Raw genomic sequence first — 14,851 nt, forward strand, 5'->3', positions numbered from 1 at the left:
TGTCACTTGCACTTGGCAGAGACTCAAAGGCGGGGAAGAGTGTAAACACTTTATAGTGAAAAGACGGAAGATTTTAGGTATGCTCTGGTTGGACATGTTGGCTGGGAAAGTGGGAGGCAGACTAACAAGAAGTAGAGAATCCCATGTGATGAGGGGAGCGTATTTGGTTTTCCCCGGTTGTTCCTAAGTTGGAAGCAAAGGTAAAAATAGGGTACCTGGCAGTTACTGATGAAGTCCCAACCATTGGGGGCTGGTTGCAATAGAGATGATGATTTGGCATCCTAAACACATTGATGCAGATTGTGGGTCAAAGTTCTACTCTTGCATATGTTCTGGCATTGTTCATTTGTCTGTTCAGTCTCTCACGTGTCAGACTGGCATCGTAAATTATTTTGCATCACACCTAGCTATAGTAAAATCCTAAAATGCTTCTTAAAATGCATTCTGCTACTTGGTACCTATTCTTTTTTGTTTGAACTGACCATGGGCTTCTTCCACAATTTCTACACTGTGGTGGTGTCTTCACAAAATATTTCATTATAAATTAAAATAAGAATATTCTAAGTAGAAAGGGAAAGTAAGTGAAGCTCCTCCCTTCTTGGACATCCGTTTCTTGTTAGCTGGGGTTTTCATCTTCCTAGAAATTGAATGTGATGCCTGTTACTTGGAAGTGAAGGAGCTAAATTAAATAAAGCTATTACTGGTGAAACTCAGGGCTGCTTGATGGTAAATGAACAAGAAGTACATGTTAGAAGGGAATTAGGGCAAGACTAAGATCACAGAAAATCTAACATTGCAGGGCGTAGATTTTGTTCCTGGGCTAGAGGCGATACTTTTTTAGAAAAATAAACTATTTCAAAAACTGTGTATTAAATTGTCTGTTACCATAAAATGCATAGGAAGTAAAAGAATGACATGAGAAACATTCACGGGCTACCAAATTTAAGAAAATATTAATATTACACTGTATTGGTTTCAAATATTCTAAAATAAAAAAATAAGTCATAGTTCTTGGAGTGCATTTTAAAACCCTTCTCAGACGTGTTCAGCTTCATTACAGCAGAGACGTAATCACTGATCAGGATGTAACCACTAATCAGTATGTATTTTTATACTGTACTACATCTTTATATATTTAAAATGAATGTGTAGTATTTTTTTAATTTACATGAACAGTAAATGGCAAAAAACATTTCCTAGTCTGAAATCTTACTTAATTTGCATTTTTTCACTCACCCTTAAATTAAATGTTGGTGTACAAAAATATAATTCATGTTAGTTTGCTCTGTATTCGAGTAACTTTCGAATGTTCTAAAATAGATCTGTCTTTTCAATTAATAAACAATGCTTCAAAATTTTCAGTTTTAGAAACAATCCTCCAGTTAACAACTTAACACGTCCCTGGGTACATGTAGTAGAATGTCCATAGAATGGAACCCTGAAATGCTGGACTGTGGGCTTACGCGTGTCGGCGCCATCAGATACGCCAACATGATTTCCAAAGTGTTTGCTCCTATTTACCTTCAAATAGCAGTGATTAGAGACCTTATTATTCTATATCCTTACCAACGCTTAATTAAGCTTCTTATATTTTGCCAATTTAATGCATATGTGACAGGATACTCTTATTCACTTCACATTTTAGCAGTTACAGTTTTTTAAAATCTACTTTGTTGCTGCCCTGATGGGATCATTTCTATTTTTCTGTCTACGGGTTCACCACTGCATTCCTGTCATTCTGCTGCTAAGTTTCCTTGTTCTTGGTGATTGTTTTTTCACTTCTGAGCCTTCTGTTTGGTCTTTCTTTACATCTTCTATTTCTTTGCTGTACATTTTCTAATTTTTCATCTGTATTTTAAGAATGTTCATAGTTGCTCATTGGAGCATTTTTATGATGGCGGCTTTAAAATCCTCCTTTGACAATTTCAACATCCATGTGATCTCAGGGTTGACATCTGTTGATTGTAGTTACCAGATGACTTGAGACTTTACTGGTTTTCATGTGGCAAGTAATTTGGGACTGTATCCTGGACATTTCTGACCTCTGTGTTGCAAGAATCTGGTTCCTATTTAAATCTTCTATTTGAGCAGGTAGTCATCCTATCAGATTCAGAAATCCTGGTTCATTTGTGTGGGCTCTGGTTCAAATGTCAATTTAGTTCATAAACCCCCTGCAGTGTGCTTCTGGTCTGCTTCACTTGGGTGACTTAGACCATAGTCTTCTCAGTACTGGCTGGTGAATGGAGTTGTCAGAGTTCTGCTCACAGGTACCACTGTGGCGGGGTGCCTCCCTTTACTGTGGGGTCGGGGTGGGGGTGAGGGTGAGAATTCCATCCAGAGGCTTTGTGAGCAAGGGGCACCCCCCTTGATCGGTCAGGGGGAGGAAGTCAGAGGTCCACCCACAGGCTCTGCTGGAAGGGCTGCCTCCTGGTAGCTGGTGCAGGGAGGGGAGAGAAGGTGGAAAACAGTCCTATTAATTCAGTGTCCTTTGGGGTGGGAGGGGGACACAGTGTTTTTTATGGTGCTTGTCTCAAGAGCAGAAAGAACAGAAGGAAGTAGCCTACTGGGCTACCCTTTCTTGCTGTTTGTCTATAGAAACCCAGCTTTTCTTGAGGCTTTTGGTCTGTGCTAGCTGGCGTTTCCGGGCTGTGAGCTTCTCTGGCACTTGGGCTGAGCTCTATAGCCACCAAGCGAAAGGCTCACAGATTCATCGCTGGCTTGAGACTCAAGCTCTAAGCTCACTAGCCAATCTGCCTTGTTTTCTCCACTTCTCAGAGTCTTGTGTTAGGCCATTTATGGGTTTTTGTCTAGGACTATTGTTGTAATTAGCAGGAGACATAAAATGAAATGTCTTTCCTCCATCTTGCCTTGCTCATCATTCATTTTTTATGTGCTATTTCAACGTCTAAATTTATCTGTCTTGTCTCTGGAATAAAAGCACACTTTTTCTGCTTAGAATCTCTGTATTAATCTTCCCCAATTTCTTCAGACAATTACAATTCAAAGAAAGAGTTGGTAACGGTTCTAAATCAAAAAGCTTTGGGAGGCTCTGTTGTCTTTAATCACCATTCTGATCTTATCTGTTAAATATCTTTAATTTCTTGAATCTAGTCTCTCAAACCAAATACCCATTGAAATGACCAACTGCATACTTGTGGCAAAGGACCTCCTGCTGAAGTATTATTTAGCATGCCATTCCTCATACCCAAGAGCCAAGTATCAATTTATTTAGGCCATACTCACAATCTGAGCTGTTATTTACAGGTAAACTGAAAGGTAGTGATACTGTTTTGTTACTGGTGATGGATAATCTTATTGTTGTAAATAAAAGAAGAAACTGAAAAAAATGACATGTGTGAACATTTTGTCGTAGAATATTGAACATTTCTTCCTAAATCGTATCTGTATTCTCTGTAGCCATAGAGTCAATTCAACAAAAAGCTGCTATTTCACTTTCCCGAAAACCAAGAGATACAAATTCTTTGCTCTCCAGGAGATTACAATTTTAAGTGTGTGATAAGTTTTATTTTAGTTTCTGGGCTGAATGTCATTTAAATATTTTTGATACCAGATTGATGATTATAACATCTTGGGAGACTATCTATAAAATGATAAGCAATATTGGGGCATTAAAGATGAATTCTCTTATGATTCATTTCCAGCTGTAATAAAGAGAAATTAAGGAACTCCAAATGATATGTATATAGAATCTTGAATTTTGATTGCCTCATAAAAGGCAAATGCCTAACTTTGGGTATATCAAAATTTTGCTATGATTTTAGATTCCAACAAGCCCAACAAATGTGCATTAACTTGTTTTGCTTCTGAATGTTCGCTTTCACATGGCTTTATAGTAGAGCTTGAATGGGACAAGAAGCTGGAGAACAGATAAAAACTATTTGTGGTTTATAATCTCTAGAATTCAGGGTAGTACGTCTAATGATATACCAGGAAGCTTGTGTAAATACATAAAATAAGACCTGATGGAAACCTTTTCCAAGGCTTTATACCACACATGAATAGAGAAATTTAAAAACATATTCAGGGGCGCCTGGGTGGCTCAGTCAGTTAAGCATCCAACTCTTGATTTCAGCTCAGGTCATGATCTCAGGGTCACGGGATTGAGCCCCATGTCAGACTCTGTGCTCAGAGCGAGTCTGCTTGGGATTCTGTCTCTCCCTTTCCCCTGTCCCCTGCTCATTCACTCTCTCTCTCTCTCTCTCAAATAAATAAATAAGATCTTTTCAAAAATTAAATAAATAAAAACAAAAACATATTCAAATCCTAAAAATAGCGTAGGAACTCTGAACAGTATGTTCTGATTCCATCGGTATGTTTTTCTCTTATAAATACCGTTTGTAGCAAGTGGATTTTGGAGGGCTAAGAGTCATTGATTTAGTTAGGGCTACCACATGTGTTTTGTAGACTGTGTCCTATACAAGGCTGCCCAGTCAAGTACACAGATGGTGTTAAATTGCAGCCATGCTTTATGGCCTAAATTGAGAGATTTGTTGGGCTAAGTCAAGCTGAAGGAGAGATCTATTTCTAATTCCCAAAGCCTGATGGAGACTAATGATGACTCTGGATTTAGGTTCTAGCCTAGAAAACTTCCATTTGCTAGGTTACAATACACATCTGTATCTTCACTATTATAATACTCAACCATGTGTACATTTGCGTGTGTAAATCCACACACTTAGCTTTGTTTTTTCTTTGAGATTTTGAGATTATTTTGTAGAATTTCTGAAATCCTTTGCAACACTTTTTTAAGTTCTATCAAATATTCAGTGTGAGAAATTCCATTCTCACCTCTCAATGATCAAGTGGATGTTTGTTTTCTAGCTTAAGCTATAATTACCACTCATATTTTAGTTACAATTAGGTTAGACTTTTAATTAAAATTAGAATTAATTTGTTTCTTCTGTGTAAAGGTAATGGGAAAAACACTGCACTGGAAGTTAGGAATTATGGGTCAGTGCTGACTTTGCTGTTGTGTGACATTGGTCCAATAGCTTAGTTAGTGGGACATCAACTTGTTGCTGTTTCTGAATCTGTATAATGGGAACATTTTACTGAAAAATAAGAGTTTAGAGGCAGAATTGAGACTGGAACTAACCTTTTTTTTTTCCCCGTCCCTGTGCTAAGCAATTCTGGGACAGAACAGGCTCTTCTGACTTTGTGCTCAATAATCCTGGGATTAAGCAAAACAACTTAAATATATTCTCAGGGAAATATTTATTCTTGGCAGACTGTAAGCCAACCAAAGTAACTTACTTGTCAAGACTAACAGTTTATTCCATAATATACACTTTTCTGTGCCTAAAGTACAAAGGCTTTATGTCATAAACTCTGCCCAACCCAACCAGTTCTCTGCCTTGCAAGACGCACCTTGAAATCACAGCCTGGACCTCCTACCCTATAAATATTCTCTCTCGCCATCCCCCTTCCAAGAGATTTCTGACTGTCAAGGTGATGTGTTCCCTTATGGAAGCAAACCTAATAGCTAAGCTTTTAGGTTAGTTTTTCTTAGCTTTGCTTATTCAACAGGTTTTTGTGGTGATTTTTTGTAGGAAGTTGATGGTGGATTGTTGACGGAGCACACTTCAAGAACTCATCAGTCTTTCTGACACTCAACGCAAGACCTTTGTAATATCATTGCTGAATTTAGTTTGTTGATTTTTTTTTTCTCCTTTAGGCCTCTGCATAGATGCAACATAAAATATTTATATACTTACACCAGCGTGCTTCTTAGTGGAAGTGTTCACTCCTTCCAGGCTCCGTGTACTATTTTTTTTTTAAGAGTTCATACCAAAAATTATAATGTCTTACATTTATATCATAATGTTTTCTAGAATTATATCTAAACAGGAATTTGGAGACATTTCAGTAATTTAAAATAAGGTTAGAAAAGGACTCGTCATCATTATTATGAAGTTTCAGAAGTTGGTTTCTACGTGAATACTGATTTCACAAAACTTCCGTGAAAATGTAAGTAGCTATAGTTGACGTGAGTTGCTTTACCTGTGTCTTTTTTTCTAAGTTAGGCTGCAAATTAAGTTTACCATCTCTCTTGTATAGATTAAAGATATAATTGCGAAATTTCACCTGATTTAGTGATGCTGCTTATTATTGGGAAAAGTAAGACAGACGTGAAAGCAACATCACAGGAGGGACAGCAGTGATTACCGGGGTGACTTTTTGCCAACAGAAAGGCAGGAATACAGTGAAAATGGGAGCAGGAAATGCAAGATCACTGCAAGAGCAACTCTGCTCTTGCTGAAGTACCACGTGGCCAACAGCTGCATCTAAGCTGTTGAGGTTGACAGGGGTGTCGGATGGAGCGTGAGAAGTGGAAGCTGGTGCTGGTTTTAGAACTGAAGAAAAAGTCAGATTTAGCTCCCAACTGGCTAGGAACCCAAATGGCTACTTCTATGGAGAGAAGGGAAGCAGGAAAGCCGTCTACAACCTTTTCCTGCTTGGGTGCTCATGACCTGCTGGAAGGTTCAGGAAGAAGCTGCTTGAATAAATGAATTAGAGAAATGTTTAGCAGGAAGAGGTATAATTGCTTGGTAGTTTACTGTAAAGATCTCTGAATTGTAGAGCTGAGGGATGATTGAGTTCCAGTGTTTTTGTGACGTAGAAGTGCAGTTTCCGGTTGATGTGCAATTTGGAGACATGCCTATTTTAACAGAAATATGTTGTCTTCAGGGAAGCACTGAGGTCAGAAGAAATGATTCTATATTGTTTTCATCTGGGCTGCTGGCATCCAGACTGTGTGAGATACAGGAAAACTCTGGGCCGGGACAGACTCTCCTACTATGATTTCCTTCGGCCCTAAAGGATACAGCTTTAGTGATGCAGTGATTAGTTGCAGAGAGATATGATTTGCCATATTCTTTTGGACTGGTGAAATCTGTGCCTCCCATTTTAGTAAGAGTTTATGAAACATCGGATTATTTTTATTATAGAGGGAATATAGGAAAAAGAAAAGATTAAATTTTTCATCCAAATGGAGGCCGAGAGAAGTCTGAAGAGAGCTATTTTTCCAAATTGATGTGGTGATTCATAATCTATTATTGTTCCTGCTACATATGGTCAATTAATCTTGATTATTTACACTCATAAAAAAAATGCTGTTACCCCGAATAGCTCTGTTGCAAGTCACAAAGTATCTGGCTTCTAGGTTGCCAAGAAAACCAAAGGTAAGGTCATGACAGCTTGTGTTCACTTGCTCTGATATGCTCACACTATTCCTTGCTGAAAAAATGATCGTATTTAATTTATCAACATAGTGGCTATTCAAAATATGACCCTTGCATTTGCAAATGATTTGCTAGTTATAGAGCTTTAAAGAAAAGCCAAAAAGAAACTCACTCTTGACCACTTTTATTAGCAAGTTATTTCCTTGCTTATAGATGCCAGATTAGAGAATTTACATCTCACTGCTATTACTTATACATATTTTTAAATGAACCATACATCCTATCCGTGACACTATGGAAATATGTCTGTATTGAGAGCAGCAAGCTATTAGCGTGAAAATCCCAGTGGCTCAAAGCCTCACAGATTTGGAAGCTCAAGTCGTTTTGGGGAAAAAAAGTCCTGAGAGAAGGGAGTGCTGCATTCTGGCCTTCACTCTGCTGGTAATTTGCCACGTGACCTTGGGCTTCCCCTTTTCCTATTTAAAAAAATTAATTAGATCATTTTTAAGGCTCCTTTCAGCTCAGTGTATACAATTGTTATCTGCAAACATGCGTTCACTGTCAGTATTGGGTGAGCTAATAGGGCTGCGTCTCATGGGATGACTTTCCTCCCCTGATTGGGAGAGTTAGTACCTTTCTGCTGGGCCACACGGGGTAGTTGTCCTTTCAGGACATAGGAGTCTCAAACTGGTCTCAAAGTAGAATTTATCAATATGAATAGACAATAAAAAAAAATAGGACATGTCGACGCCTCCCCAAAGCGCCAGCCACCCCTCTGGCAGCTGTCTCCAGACTCTGGCGGCTCCTTCAGCGCCGGCGCCTGCAAATGCGGAGCGCAGATGCGCTTCCTGCGAGGAGAGCTGCTGCTGCCGCTGCCCCGTGAGCTGTGCCCAGCGTCCAGGGCTGCGGAGGGGCATGGGACAAGGGCAGCTGCTGTGCCCGATGTCCAGGAGAGCCTGTTAGCGATGTAAATAGAGCAACATGTACAAATCTGCAGTTCTTGTGTGTGTGTCGGTGTTGGGGTTTTTTGTTTTTGTTTTTGTACAACCCTGGTCTGTTTGCTACATTTCTTTTTTTCTTATAAAATACACAAATTATAATACGACTTGTCGACTTTTTTTAAAAAAAAGGACATGTATTTAAATATATACAGTCGATTCTCATTATTCATAGATTCTGTATCTGCAAATGTGTCTACTCACTAAATTTACTCATAACCCCAAAATCAATGCGGTGCTTTTGCAGGCATTCATGGATGTGGGCAGAGCAGTGAAAAACGTCTCCTTCTGTGTGTCCCTACCCGAGTCAAATGAAGGATTCTCCGCCTTCTTTTTCCAGCTCTAACCCCATAAACTAGTGTCCTGTTCCTGACCTACAGTGTGCCATGCTTTTCTCATTTTTGTGCTTTTGGTTGGCAATTTTACTTTAAATTTTAAAATGGCTCCCAAGCACAGGACTGGAGTACTTTCTAGTGTCCTAAACTCAAGAAGACTGTCATGTGCCTTAAGGAAAAAATGCATGTGTTAGATAAACTTCATCAGGCAGGAGTTAATGCATTTTTCACAGTGACTTTATAGAACATAACTACGATGGATGACAGGAACCAATTATATAGAGAAAAGAGGCGGTTACAGGCAGCAAAGCACTGCTGTGTGTGTGTGTGTCTAAAGAAGGCCCCTAACTTATTGAGAACTTCCCTCCAGGTGTTCGGGCCAGCATGAATGTGTATGAAGGAAGTGCTCAAGAAATGTCATGTACAGAACCTGTGTCATGACACCCAGATGCGATTTGATATCTATCCTCTACCTGATTCTGAATTAATATTATTATTTAGTTTCAGCATATGGAATATGTAACATAAGCTGACTTTAAATGGCGTGATGTGTAATCATAGGCAGTGGTCTTCATAATGTCTGAATGGATGATAAATGTGAATTAGAACGCATAATGTGAATATGTTAATTGATACTGAATAATGTATAGCTGACAGCCTAGGAACAATTTTCTTGATTTTTCATTATGAAAAAATTTTCCATGAACGCACTAGAAGAGTATGCACACCTGTTTATACTTTTGACATATATTTATATCAGTGATCTGAAAGTAGAGATGGTATCTAATTGCCTAATGAGTTTTTGTCTAAGATTCAAAAAGAAGGTTTGTGCAATTATTAAAGTTATTACTTGAGTTATTACTTGAGTCCTGACTATCACAAAGCTTTACTAACCATGGCAAAGTTTGCGATCAGGATTGAGAATTGGCAACCCAAGCATGTTTCTGCATGTCCTGTATCGTCTGAGGAACATAAGCTGTCTACCGGAGTGGATCATTGGAGGAGGAACCCAGCCTGGAGAGTGTGGGAGGTAGCTGTGGGGTTAGAACCTGCTATCAGAATGGTTTGAAATTCTGTTAGTTTTTCATCCTGTGTGTTTCTGTGACCACTGATTCACGGATAAGAGGGAATTTAAGAGAAATGGGAAAACGAGAGAAGGTGCAAACAATGACTAAGGAAGCCAGAGGGATACAGGAAGTCCCAGGCCCAAGTGTTCGCTTACACCTTCGATTCATCAATTCAGCCAGTGCATTTAAGCAGCCCCCACGGGAAGATTTTTCCATGAAAGCCGCAGTGGAAATAACCATTCTTTGTTTTGTTTTACCAGCACACCAGCTCATTATTAATGACCTCTCAAAAGCTCATATGCATAATGCAGGACTGAGCAACGGTAACCCCTTGCCATGCAAATGGGATACCAACTGCAGGGCACAGGTCCTTCTGAACTAGCCGTGCTGTTCTAGTCAAATGGAATGGCCTCACTTCATGTGCAGAAAGGCATCTTTAATTACCAGTCCCACCTCCATTTTTTTCCCTCATTCATTCTATTATAATAAAATATAAGCACTCTCATGTTCAACTGACAAATTAAAATCTCAATTCTCATTAAACACCTTGAGAAACTAAATGTTTTCCGTAAAATATTTTTATTTTGAATTCTTACTGTAAAAATATTTTTTTAAAAAAGAATTCAACATCTCAACAGCAGCTGCTGCATTTTTGGCACATGCAGACCTGGAACTAGGGGAAGCAAGTGAAGCCCTTGCCTCTGGTGCAGCATTTAAGGAGATAACCTTCCCTCCCCCCCCCCCAAAAAAAACCTTCAACGTTCCAGATAAATAATTTAATACAATATTTAAAAAATAAAAATCATTGCAAAAATCTAATATGAACAAAGTATTTAAAAATTAAAGACAAAATCAGTAGGAATATTAATTAATTCACCCATTCATCCCCAAAATATGTGTCCGATGCTAACTAGGGGAAGGAAACATTTTACGTGCTAGGAACACAGCAGCAAAGAAGAATGGTGAGCTCCCTGTCATCAGATAACATAAAACAGGGTGTCTGAGAGGTCTCCCCTTCCCCTTTTAAAAAACACTGTGTATCGATTAGTTAAAAGTCAGTTTCAGAGCTAGTCCCATTTTCAAGGCTTCTAACAAAAGCAAAAATCAGGAAAGGGGGAGTAAGAGTATCATGAGTATTGTTTTTCATTTAAAAAGAGAAAAATGGAGTCTGGCCAAAAGGATGAGGGGACTGGCTGCCACAGACTTGAATGAGGAAGACTTGCTACAGTGCTAGAAAGAAGTTCAGGATTCAGAGACAGCAAACCACTTTCTTTCTTCGTTGTTTGGACAACTAGTGAGGACCTATCACTGCCAAAAAGTTTTCTAGGCCTTGGGATACAGTGTGGAAGAAGATGGGCTAAATAGTTGACAGAACACACATTTTAGTCGTCACTGGGGAGAGGTTGACCTTGCTTTCCAGTGATTTTTCCCAAGATCATGGCCAAAAAAAGAATTTCTGTTCAAGTTGAAAATTGAGTGGAGTGTTGCTGGGGTAAGACATGAATGCTTCCTTTCTTTTCTCCCAATTTCTTCCTGCCTGAATAAGAGGGCCCCTTGCTACCGAAAGCGTGGTCCTCAGATCACCAGCACAGAGACCGCCAGGGAGCTTGTAAAGTGCAGAATCTCATAGCCTACCCACACCTCCTGAGTCAGAATTTACATTTTAACAAGATCCCCAGGTGATCTCTCTGTACATTAAAGTTGAAGAAACAGTGGTTTAAAAATAATAAGTGAATTTGGGGGCACCTGGGTGACTGAGTTAAGAGTGGGACTCTTGGTTTCAGCTCAGGTCATGGTCTCAGGATCCTAAGATCAAGCCCTGTGTCAGGTTCTGTGCTCAGTGCAATGTCAGTTTGGGATTCTCCGCCCCCCGCCCCCCACTTTCTCCCTCTGCTCCTCCCCCCACTTATGCTCTCTCTAAAATAAATAAATAAGGAAGGAAGAAAATAAATAAAATAAGTGAATTTTTAACAGCAAAAATATTACCCATAATTTCATCTTCTTAAATAGATCAGTTTGTTTTTTCTACTTTTTAGATTCCTGCTTATATCCACACATACTCTTTATAGAGACTTAGCCAGAGTTCATAGAGTTTTATTTTTTCAAATGTACTTACTGATAATATTCCAAAATCTTTTTAATTACCATTTTTATTGGTTGCATGGCATTTCCTCACATTTGTATACATGATGTACTTTGCCTGAATTTAAAAATAGCCCTCAATCTTTAATAGTAAAGGAATGATTATTTTAGATAGCATGGCAATAGTCAACTGTTAGAGACTGAAGTTTGTGTCCCCTCAAAATTCATGTACTGAAGCCTAATCCCCAGTCTGATAGTGTTCAGAGGGAGGAACCTTTAGAAGACAATTAGGTTAGAAGGAGTCATTAGGATGGCACCTCCATGATGGGATTAGTGCCCTTGTAAGAAGAGTTAGAGACCAGAACTCTCTTTGTCTCCATTATGTGAGGGTACAGTAAGATGGAGGAGGCCTGCAGGCCAGGAAGGGGGCCCTCACCATAACCTGGCCATCCTGGCACCCTAATCTTGGACTCGCAGCCTCCATAACTGTGAGAAATAAATGTCTGCTGTTCGAGTCACTCTGTCTGTGGGATTCTGTTACAGCAGCCTGAACTAAGACCCCAATGTAATGTGTGTAGATTCTTGGTTTATTGTCACCTGTAAGATGGTGTATCACTGGATACAATCACGCGTGAATTACTGCTCAGTCTCACCAGATATGTTCCCATATGCTCTGTCTCCAGCATTATGTAAGTTGGTATCAATTTCACCATGATATTCCTGGCATTATATTTTTTTAAAGTACGTAGATATAATCTACTGTCATAATTATGGAATCGTTTAATCCTTCTTCACTAAAGTATATTTGTATTTTATAAGTTGATGATTTCAATTTGAAATAAAGATCAATTTCCTAAAAGACATTTTAACTAAAAACTGTCTAGAGATTGGTACCCAAGAATACAGATCAAATATTTAAAATAGAAAAACTGAAAATGCAGCTTTTAATGAAATTCTTCACTAATTAGGTCACTCCTCTTCATTTTTTCACCAGTAACCTATACTGCTAGGTCTTAGGCAGGAAGTACTTCAGCTCTGCAGCACAAATGATCAATCAGTAAATGGGGGGGGGGTGATCATCTCTAGCTGATATTAGGATGGGATGGGAAAAGGATGATAGTACTGCACAAGGGTGTTATAGTATCATGTATATAATATGTGCTTCTGAACGCAATAGCTGTTCAAATGTTAGCTCTTTCCTGCTATTCATACACACCACCCAGAAGCCCTCTGATTTCTACTTTCTGGCTGCTGGCAAAGGCCATTAAGAATTTCAAAAAAGTCAGGATTGATTATTTTTGTTCTCCATGTATACCAGAGACAGGAAACACACACTTTTCTAGAATAATCTGGGATACTTCAGCTTTGAATGGACATTACCTTTGATGACCAACTGCATCCTTGCTGCCTGACCCTAAAGAAAATTCACCTAAGCATAGGTCAGACATGTGCAGAACTCACAGCCTGGCCCTGAGAGTTAATTTATGTCAGTGAAGATCCGTCAGAAGGAGATACAGGCATGGCCATCAACCTAATGATGTGGTTACCAGTTCACTAAGTTCCTTTTCAACAGATGCATTTTTTCAAGTATGACATAAAAATATTAAGTAAATACCACTAGAAGACATAATGAAATACTATACGTCCACTTTTTTTAAGTAACTAGAAAACTGTGATTATTGTTAAATTTTGCTTTCTTTTATTAGTAACTGAGTTATATGACATTTTAAGAGCAGATAATTACACTGCCTATCTTCTACAAAGCCAGATGAGTTTAAAAATACAAAAATCTTGCCATTTGACTCCATGAGAAAAGTAATTCTCAGTGTACCATTGGTCTTTTGTCTCAGATGTGTGTTTTTACCCATCCCCGCTGACTGATATGAATCACTAGCTTCACTGGATTAAAATTTGGGAAATCTCATTCTTTTCAGTGGATTATGATTCATATTTCCATTTGTCATGTTTCTGCCTTTGTAACAGTGGGATGGGGCAACCTGTTGGCATTCACAGATTGCAATCTTTGACATTCTACTTGAAGATGATGACTTTTCTAAAAAACAGCGTAATGTAGAGACGTACAGTTCAGTATACTGAAGCTACTGTTAAAATGGTTTATGTCTTAATGATTTTAAACACAAGAGAATCAAGCAATGTGATAGGCACATAACATCCTTTTAGCCATCTGGCATTCTATTAAATTATACTCTTTATATAAATGTGTAATTCAATAAGGAAATTCATAAAACATTTGTAAAATCATTTTTGTGTCAAATTAACTTCAATTTAGAAAGCTATAATTTTCATATATTTCTGTCATCTGAGATCAAACAAAAAAAGCTGTGACATGGTAAAAGCCAAGTATTTTAAGATGCCAGGGGTTTTAATGGTTATGTGCACCAGGAATGTTCAAATGAACACAAAGAACACTGTATTGTCTGGTCTTTAAACAAAAGTGCAGGTGGATTGTTTAACTACCACACTACAAGCACCTTAAAAAAATTCCCCAGTGCTTAATTTGTTTTAATATTATAAAAATTGATAAGGACTCACCTTAGGGGGAAAGATAGTGGAAATAAATACTTACGGTATTAAATGATCTTAGGAAACCAAAATTAGACATAGTCCAAAGAAATTCAATAATTTGTATTTTGTAACATATGTACTATTTTAATAAATTTCATTAAGTTACAACTGAAGCTTTCAAAGCTTAAGAGAATGGAAACTTTCATTTATGTGACACTGGGACTTGTATCTTTCCTTGAGTCAAATGGCAACATTTTAAACTTAGCTGGGCTCTTTAGGGGAAAGACGATGTCATTATTTGCCATTACTAATAGTGTACTGAGTTAACTATAAAAGAAATGAAACAAAAAATACTTTAAAATATTAGTCTCTTGATGTGCAGGTCAGGAGTAGTAATGGATAAAAATCTTAGGGAGTAGAAAGTCTACACAAAGACTGAATGTATTACATTCAGTGCCATCTATATCAACTGAAGATTCATTCTTTTTTAGAAATTGTATACCGTATGCCAATTGGAAAACAGAATTGGAGTTTCACATGGCGTCTCAGAAATATATCAGTCTCTGTCCTGGAAATGCATGATATCTGAGTAGCTACTTTCACTGAGATTGTATTTGAAAACACTTCATCAGTGCAGGTAG

Source organism: Ursus americanus, chromosome 19 (genome assembly GCF_024610735.1).
Source record: "Ursus americanus isolate L20-20 chromosome 19, mUrsAme1.1.p, whole genome shotgun sequence".
Classification (NCBI taxonomy): Eukaryota; Metazoa; Chordata; class Mammalia; order Carnivora; family Ursidae; genus Ursus; species Ursus americanus.